Consider the following 9,463-nt stretch of genomic DNA (forward strand, 5'->3'; position numbering starts at 1 on the left):
CTGCAGCCTCAGGTCCCTGCCCCCTTTCCTCCCATCTCCCCCTGCCCAAAGCGTCTTCCCCCCGCCTGCCCCTCAATCACCTTCCCCTACCCCCGCCCTTACCTTTGCTCCACACCAGCAGGCTCCATCCCTGCTGCAGGCTGGACCGCAGAGCACGGCTCCAGCCTGGCCCTGTGGCAGTGGCCCAGAGCCGGCACTGCTGTCCCATCCCAGCCCCACAGTAGCAGTGGCAAGGAGCTGGCACTGGTGCCATGGGGCCAGGCTGGAACAGCCACGCCGGCTCTGTGCTGCTGCTACAGGACTGGGCTGGAGCCATGCACCGTGCCCTGGGCTGCAGCAGGGATGAAGCCCGCTGGTGCAGAGCAAAGGTAAGGAGGAACGTCAGGGCTGGAGCCAAAGTAGATGCCTGCCCCCGCCTCCCGCCAATGCCTCATGCACGACCGTAAAGTGAGGGTCTTTCCCCACCACCATGCTAAATGAGGAAAAAAACCTCATCTTCTGATCAACTAAGTATAGTATATGTTGGTTTCCATCTTCCGTATGGAATTGTGCAGATCTTTCAAAAGCACAGGCTAGGAGCTGAGGCCCTGATTCACCAGACACTTCCACACATGCTTCAGGCTTGTGCTGAACAGGGATGCGTGCACCAAAGAGCATGCTCAAAGTTAAACACGTGCCTGAGCAACTTGCAGCACTTTATTTCAAAGGGCTTTGTTTCCCTATGGGTAGTAATGCTGCTCCTCTCCTATCTCACTGGAACAGTTATAAAACTTTTCAGAAGTTAAATTTATTTCAAGAACACAGGCTAGATACTAACAAGGCAAATGGGGCTCAAACCTGCCTTAAGGCAGCACTTTGGCAGTCCCCTCATGTAATGGATTGAACATTTATCTCTTTCCCAGAGAGAGCATGAGCATGGGAAGAGGTGCAGCCAGAGTATTAATTCCCCTTGCAGCTTCCAGAAAGGTGGGGAGAGGGAGGTAAATAGCCCTATATGTCTCCATAATCCCAGAGCACTGTTCTAATATACCTGGTGAATCTGGCCCTCCATTACACTTCTGTCCCACCATGTAGCTAATGATTATTCTTATGTGGGCTTGGGGATGCACAGTCTAAACAGGTTGCAATGTCTCTCCCACAGATACATATGGAAGCAGCTGTACTTGTGTGGGGGAAAAAAAGGGTGGACATTTGAAATATGTCTGTGAGCATCCCTTTTAACATAAGCACATAAACTGTCAGTGTAAAGTGTTTCAGCTATAATTTACAGCTCACATTTTTCTACAAGATGGGGGAAATATAATTTAACTTCATTCATGATTCATCTTCTCCTTACCAGTGGCTAGACAGGAATTCAAATCAGGCCTCTTGGTACCCTACCTACATACCTGAACCCATACACGCATGAGGAGGTGAGCAAAAATGTCATGGACCCAGTTAACTCCTTTGCTGGGGAATACAGTGGGAGCATCTATACAAGGCATTTAATGTAGAGCTTAGTAATCAGCTCCACAGCAAACGTTTCAGCGTCTACATGTGTACCCCTATTAGGTCACAGGAAAGTAATAAACTCTACAGTAAGGTAGGAGTTTTTTCATGCATACCAGCACATGTGTAGATGCTACCCCAGCTGGCTGGGACACGAGGGTGCTTCAGTGTGGGGGCTGTCAGCCACTGCTGCTCCAGCAGGGCTCCACGTGCTGCACATGAAAAATTGCTCCCAGGTGCATGTTCAAATGGCATGCCCAGGAGCAAAAAGCTCCAGAGCAATAAACTCCAGAATTTATTCATGCGCACTAATTGCACATGTAGATGCGCCTATTGCGTAGATGCGCAACTCTGATGCCACCTTCTATGAACTGGAATTAATACAAAGGTACAACCAAAGCAAGCATGCAGAGCGCTGTTAGCTGAACAGAGGAAACACTTACCACTCCTCCTCTTGTCCTTCCATTTCAGCAGGGACCGTAGGGTAAGTTAATCCCCAGTGAGTAAGTACACCAGGGCAACAGTTGCATAATGAAGATATAAATATAAGTAATGTGTGTGCATATTTATCTCTCTCCAAATAAAAGCATTACTTATATTTATATCCTCATATACAACTGTTGCCCTGGTGTACTTAATCATTAGAGATTGATTTATTCTATAGCTCCTGATGAAGGGAAGAGGAGGAGTGATAAGTATAACATTATTTATATTAATATCTTTAAATACAACTGCTGCGCTGGGGGGTGGTAAATATAGATATAAAAAATTGAAGTCTAGGAGGCATTTTTTGTGAAATGTTAATGTGAATGCCACCATTAGAATGGCATGTGGACCCAGGAGCTAATATTTCTACAAAGGCAACAACTGCCAGGGGATCGATATGACTGCAGATGGTCGGGATTTCTTTTTTTACTTTCTATTCCAAAGAGAGCACAGCATTCCCTGCTGGGGCATTTCTTCTTTACTGACCAGTGGAAAAAGTCCCACCTGGTAAGTCGCAATTACTATTTGAAGTACTTGGATTACCCTTGGATATCTCCCAGCCTTGACTGGGCTCAGCCTTGCCTAGCTTATTAGATCTGACAAAATTATAGCCCAAGGGGGCACAGCTGTAGGTATTCCTCTAGCAAGATTTGTTTAAGGATGAATCATGCAACACAAACCTGTCCCAAGTTTATTTTGTATTTTGTTTTCCTACTTGGAAAATAAAGGAGATCTAAAGACAAGAATTACACATTCAGTCCGGTAAATTCGATACCGGCATCCTCACTCCTCTTCCCATTTTTCTCTTCTGCATTTAAGTTACACACTCTCGTCATAAACATGGCATCCCAGGTCAGGGACCAGGTGCATGAGTGAACTCTCTCCCAGCCTCCCCGTGGGCAATCTTTTCAAGCCACAATCCTCTCCCTGCATTTCCCCAAGACGAGCACCCTGCAGTTTACCCCGGATTAGTCTGGAGCATCCCATTACAACTCTGTTTCATCAACTGCCCTACCTGAGATCCCCTTCGCAATCTCTCTCTCTCAGTGTATCCTTAGGTGATAGCACTAGCAACCTTCAACTCCCTCCAGATGGATCCCTGCAATTTTATCATTTCAGGATTAAGACTGGAGCTGTGGTTCCAGCCTGTTTCCAACTGTATCATTACGGTCACAGTTTGGCCCCTGTAACAAAGTTCTTCCTAGGAACTTGTAACTAGAAGCTTATGAAAAAAGTGACTCCTAACAGCTCTTTCCCAACAGATTGTTCACCTAAATGGCACGCAGAAAGGAGAGGAAAAGGTTAAAACCACAGAATAGAGAGCATATAGGGGCACTACCTAAAATTTACAATTTGGGGCAAAACTTGGCCAAGCCTAGCAGACCTACCTAGAGGACATGTTTCAGCCAAACTGCTCCCTGGGACCAAGAGCTTAACTGTTCATTATTCCAGCACTGGTCTTCTGTGCAGAAATGATCATCCCAGTTAATGGCCCAGCTTCTGTTTTCTTTACTTCCCGGAAATTATTCACCCACAGATGCTTGACCTCTGGCCATAGTTTCATTTTCTGCTCACTGATTCTAACAGCCCCTTCAGAGTTAAACTCCACACAGCCAGAGTATCATAAACTAGTTAAAAGGAGGTTCACGTGTTCCCAAAACATAACAAAGCTAATCTCCCGTCTCCCCCATTTTCTATGCATGGATACTACTACATTATTTAATAAAAATGGATTTCCCCTTTCCTTTACCGATGCAAAATAAAACTTAAAAAGGACAGAATAAGAAACTTGAAAGTGCCAAATTTACACTTTTGCAACCTGTAATGTTTTAGAGGAAAATAAATGACAACCATAAATGCTTAGTAACTACATGTTACTAGTCAACTAAATGAGCCATGATTCTTTTTCCAAATCCTTGATGAGGTTCTTGACATTTTAAGCACTTCCTAATCCTGGTAACATACAATTCCAATTAAGGACCTGAACGCTGCGTCACATGCTTGGAAAAAAAATACAAGAGACATACCTATCCTGCCACATTACCATATTTGCTTTGAACCTCCTTATTTCAGCATGAATACTGCAGTAGAATACAATACGAAAGGGAATAAGCAGCATTAACGGCATCTGGGCGTTTTGAGTAAAAAAGGGAATGTATCGCAAAGTCTCTGTTAAGTTCAATCTTTATACTTTAAAGAACCCATCGTTTTCACTTGCTGGATTGTGCCAAAGAGCTCACTTATTCAAAAGGATATCATAATAAAATATTTTTTCTGCAAATGACAAGATTGAAAAAAAGATGCACACTCTGGCTGCTAGGAGGTTCTGCACAGGGAAGAGGTCTCCCTGATGTCATCAAAGGGGAAAAGGAAAGAGGTAAAAAACTGTAATATTAGCAAAAAGAAATAAAATGAGTCTTCAGTATTCTTGCTTTTTGTACACAAATAATAATAAAGTAAAACAATTTAAGACAGCACTGACTGAAACAAAACGAGACATCTTCAGTGTAGGAGTCGCTATTAATTCCTATTCTTGTGTGCCTAATACCGGTAGCAAAACTCGTTTGGGGTGATGTCCAGTCACTCAGAAATACAGGAACACCAGAACATTTAAGGCTGAGTTTGGACAGCAGTTTCTATGATGATATTGTCTCAAATTCAAGGGAAACAAGACATTGACTGGCCACCAAACACCCATCTGTTACTGACCCAGTGCAGCAACAATCTGGATATCTGTCAGCCGTTTGGTACTCGTCCAGTATTTCTGGGCATTGTTGCCATCTTCTGAGCATCCTCTGGCACTTGCTGCCAATTACTGACTTCGTTACACCTTGCTTGAACAGGCACTGTTCTGCTGCATATAACCCTGAGCACAATTTCCAGCCTACTCAAGCTATTTCCATCTTCACCTGTATATCTGGGCCAGTTTGTGAAGACAAGTGTTTGCTGGTTTATGCTGCCACCTCTCTGTCCCCCAGGGACCCACAGTTTTCAAAGAAAGGATTACGGTAAATGTGTTGTGATTATTCAACTCGCTATGCTTCCCCAAAAGGTTTATGTGCAACATTGCTATCCCTCGCCTGAAAAACATTAATTTCAATTGCAAAGCAAGAGTCAAGTCTTGTATAGAATAGAGGGCCCCATCCCAACAGCAAGCAAATTTAAGAGATCCTGAATCCATGGATAGTCCAGCCAACATGTTTTCTTCAGAAATACATTTTCATTGTATGAAGCACAGCAGTCACTTTCAGAGTATTGATATTATGCTGTGATACTCATAACTAAGCATTTTTAAGAAGCTGGTTTATTTATTACATCCCTTGGTCAGCTGTGAATAATGCATTGCGTAGAATTTCATTAAAGAAAGTATTTTCTGAGGGTATAAAAAGAGAGAGAAGCCCCAGGAATCTTACTGGAGCGGGATGTAATATTTAACACATTTCATAAAAATACCTTGTAAAATCCTCTCAAGAGTCAAGAAGGAAGAGAAATTATGGATTTTTTCTGTTTATTTCTGAGATAGAAAGCCATGTACTAGGCAAAACTGCACTCCTATTTGAATAAACCAGTTGCAGGCTTATTTGCAACAATAATGTAACTAATTGGAGTTTTCAGATGCTACCAGCATTTGCTTTGTGACTACCCATATGCAAGATCAGTTATTTTCTTAAGTGTTTGTGAATTTGATCCTGGGTGAAATTTTGTCATTGTTGACAGCAAACATTACAAAATTCAGCACCAGGGAAAAAGTGCAACTTTGCTTCAGTCATTATCCTTGCAAAATGTTCCCATTTAGAAGTTTTTAAAAAAATGGTAGGTTTTTACTGTGCTGTGCTGTGCTGTGTTGTTCAGGTGGCTAAATTCCAAACATCTACCCACAAAATATGCCTTTCATTTTCCTTTAAATACAGGGAACGTGAATGGAAGGAGCTTTGATATGCAGTGCACCTATTTCCTGTATTATAGATTTACTTCGGGGCTGAATTTAAAAAAAATCAGCAACATTACTTAAGACTGTAGCATATATTCAGTAAAGCCGGCCTAAGCAGGCTTTAATTAAACATCTATGTACTCACCCCAGTTACTACTGCTCTTTTTCTGCTTGAGAAAAGCAACTACCAAACATTCCCTAAGAAATAATGTGTTCGCTAGGGCTGCTGACCCCCTGTTCTCCTCCTCAGCCATTTCCACCCACTTTTGAAGCTGGGGTTAGGTAGCATCTCAGTAGAGGAAAGGTGCAGTGTAATGCTTTTCACTGCTGAATTCTGCCTCCTCCAATGTTTGTACTAACAGTAACGGGCAAAGACACGTAGGTAAATCAGGAATAAATTATGCTTTGCAGTTAGAAACTCATTCCTTAATTGTAAGCATGGCACTAAAAGATACTGAATGAACAAACAATGAGGAAAGGGCTACGACAGAGGTAGGCCAAATATGGCCGACAGGCCAGATCCAGCTCACCGAGGGACTTTGTCTGGCCCGCGGTGCATCTCTTGGTTCCACCCAGCCCAGGGATACAAGGCAGCCTGTGGGCAGTCGGGAGGCTGTAGTCCATTTCCCAGCAGTCCTGGTGGTGGTGGCTCCTTGTGGCTGCTGCCACTGCTGGACCTGGACCCACTGCCCGAGCACCCAGCCCATCAGCCCCGCACCCACAGCTGGGGATTGGACCTGCATGGGTAGGGTGCTTGGCCAGGTGGCTGTGATGAGGCCACATGCTGGCAGGACAGGGCAGACCCCAGGATCTCGTGGAGGTGCGGGGGTCAGGCCTGGGGCCCAGGGCAGAGCGCAATCCACTTCCCGCGCACTCGTGGGACAGAAGCCAGTTCCACGAGCAGGGGTGTGCAGGGAGCAAATCATGACTTTGCCCCAGGCCCTGGCTCCACACTGTCACCACCCTAAGATCCTGGCTCTGGCCCCTGACACGGCTCCCCACCTGCCTGTGGACCCATCCTGTCTGCTAGGCTACATGCCCTGTCTGTGCGGTTCCTAGTTGGGCTCCACGGAGACCACAGGATTTCAAAGCGGTAACAGCATGGGGCTGGGGCTGGGACCAAGGAAGAGCCCTAGTTCTGCAGGCAGGGATGTGCAGGCATTAGGGGTGTGCAAAGCAGGCCCTATTTGATTTGGATTTGGCCCAAATTGGACAATGATTTGATTCATTGATTTGGATCACTGTCCCCGATTCAGTTCGGCCAAATCCAAATCTGAAGATTTGGTGCCGATTCAGAGAATCAGCAATTCAGACATAGACACAGCTTTAAATGTTTTTTCTATGTACCTCGAAGTACCAGTGCAATTTGTGCACACTGCAATTCTGGGGCACATGGAGCATCCCACAGGAGCACAGGGAGCCCTCCACATGCTTGGTGGTGAACCAGTCTACTTCCACATCCGTTAGGGAGTGTGCAGGGGGTGCACCCCCCCGGCTAAGTGATCAGCCATGGGGGGACCCTGGGTGCCACAACCAGACCCAGGAGGCACCAGTCACCAAGCCGGGGGAGGGGGAGGTGCTGGGGAGCCCCCTGAGCCCTCAGCGGACCCAGAAGTGGACCCGAAGTGCTTCTGGTCCACTTCCAGATCTGCTGCTGGGCATGCTTGGCAGCCCCTGTGCTTCTGTAGGACGCTCCATGCACCCTGGCATCACAGCATTCACAAGCTGCCTGCTACCTAGAGGTATGTAAAAAAAAACATTTAAAGCTGTGTCTATGTCCAAATCACTGAATCTTTCTGAATCCATTTGGGGGGTTCCAATTTGATTCAGAGAGATAAAACGGTCCTCAGCTTAATTTTGGATTCGGAGATTTGACCACCAAATTGGGCTGAATTGAATCAGCTAGGCAAGGCCTTAAATGCCTATATACTAATGCTCGTAGTATGGGGAACAAACAGGAGAAACTCACCCTCAGAATAGCTAGTTCAGACCCAGACGTAATAGGGCTTACAGAAACGTGGTGAGATTCATCCCACAACTGGGCAGTTAGCATTAGGGGCTATAGGCTTTACAGGCGGGATAGAGAAGGAAGGAAAGGTGGGGGGTGGCGCTCTATGTCAAAGAGCAATACACAACCTCTGCCAGCAGAAAGGGGTCAGAGGAGGGGCAAGCTGAAGTGCTCTGGGTCAAGATACAGGGGGGCCATGGGGAGAGGGATCTAACGGTGAGGGTCTACTACAACCAAGGGGAGGAGCTGGACCGGGAATTTTCAGGCCAGCTTGCAGAGGCACTTAAGGCAAGGGATTTAGTTGTCATGGGTGATTTAAATTACCTGGACATCTGCTGGGAGGAACAGTCAGTCAGGTCGGACCATTCCAGGAGGTACCTGGCCGAGATACAGGACCTCCACTTAATTCAGGAAGTGCACAGTCCCACCAGAGGAAATGCCCTGTTGGACCTGGTCCTGGCCACAGGCGGTGGTAAGGGGCCTCCAGGTTCTCGACCACCTGGGTGATAGCAACCATCGCTTGCTGAAATTCACCATCCAGCGCAGGGTGTCAAGGGCCTGCAGCAAGGCACTAGCCCTAGACTTCGAAAGGGCCAACTTCAATGAGTTGAGGAGATTAGTGGGAGAGGCACTGGGGTTCTCGAGAGCAGGGGAACTCAGTGCCCAAGATGAGTGGTCGTTCCTTAAGGAGACGATACTCAGGGCCCAAGGGGTTACCATCCCAACAAGAAGCAAGGGGGGCAGGAGTGCCCGAAAGCCCCCCTGGCTCACCAAGGGCATCCAGAAATGCCTGATTGCCAAAAAGGCAGCGTACAACTGGTGGAAGAGGGGTGGTATCTCCGAAGAGGAGTATACCTCCTCTGCTCGGGCCTGTAGGGGGGCTGTCATGAAAGCTAAGGTGGACATAGAGCTAGGACTAGCATCCAAGATCAAAGATAATAAAAAGTTCTTTTTCAATTATATATGGAAGATGAAGAAAGCACCGGGAAATGTGGGGCCCCTGCAAGATTCTCTGGGCAATCTGGTGGTTGCACCAGAGGAGAGAGCAGACCTCTTTAACCAATTCTTCACCTCCATTTTCTTGTGCAGGGACCGGGGCTTCCCCACCGTGATGCAAGACGGACTCAAGGGGAACGCCTCCAGACATCAGGTTGGGGAGGACTGGGTTAGAGAGCCTCTGGAGGGGCTGGACTTGTTCAAAACAGCTGGTCCAGATGCTCTCCACCCCAGAGCATTGAGGGAGCTAGCAGGGTTTATTGCAGGGCCCTTGGCATGGCTTTATGAGCGCTCATGGTGCTTGGGCCAGGTGCGAGATGATTGGAAGATAGCCAACGTGGTCCCCACCTTTAAAAAAGGGAGGAGGGAGGACCCGGGCAACTATAGGCCTGTCAGTCTTGCCTCAATCCTAGGGAAACTCTTTGAGAAGATCATCAAGGAGCACATCTGCGATGGGCCGGCTGCAGAGATGATGCTCAAGGGCAACCAGCACAGTTTCATTAGGGGCAGGTCATGTCAGACCAACCTGATTGCCTTTTATGATCAGGTCACAA

The 9,463-nt window shown here is 46.8% G+C and overlaps 1 protein-coding gene across 1 annotated transcript in view; it reads right to left on the reverse strand.

The window, feature by feature from the left end:
* Positions 1-9,463, reverse strand: part of LOC109309857 (follistatin-related protein 4-like) — a 277,145-nt gene that overhangs the window by 171,887 nt on the left and 95,795 nt on the right. The window lies entirely within an intron of this gene.

Source organism: Crocodylus porosus, unplaced genomic scaffold (assembly GCF_001723895.1).
Source record: "Crocodylus porosus isolate Cpor-Errol unplaced genomic scaffold, CroPor_comp1, whole genome shotgun sequence".
NCBI classification, from domain to species: Eukaryota; Metazoa; Chordata; order Crocodylia; family Crocodylidae; genus Crocodylus; species Crocodylus porosus.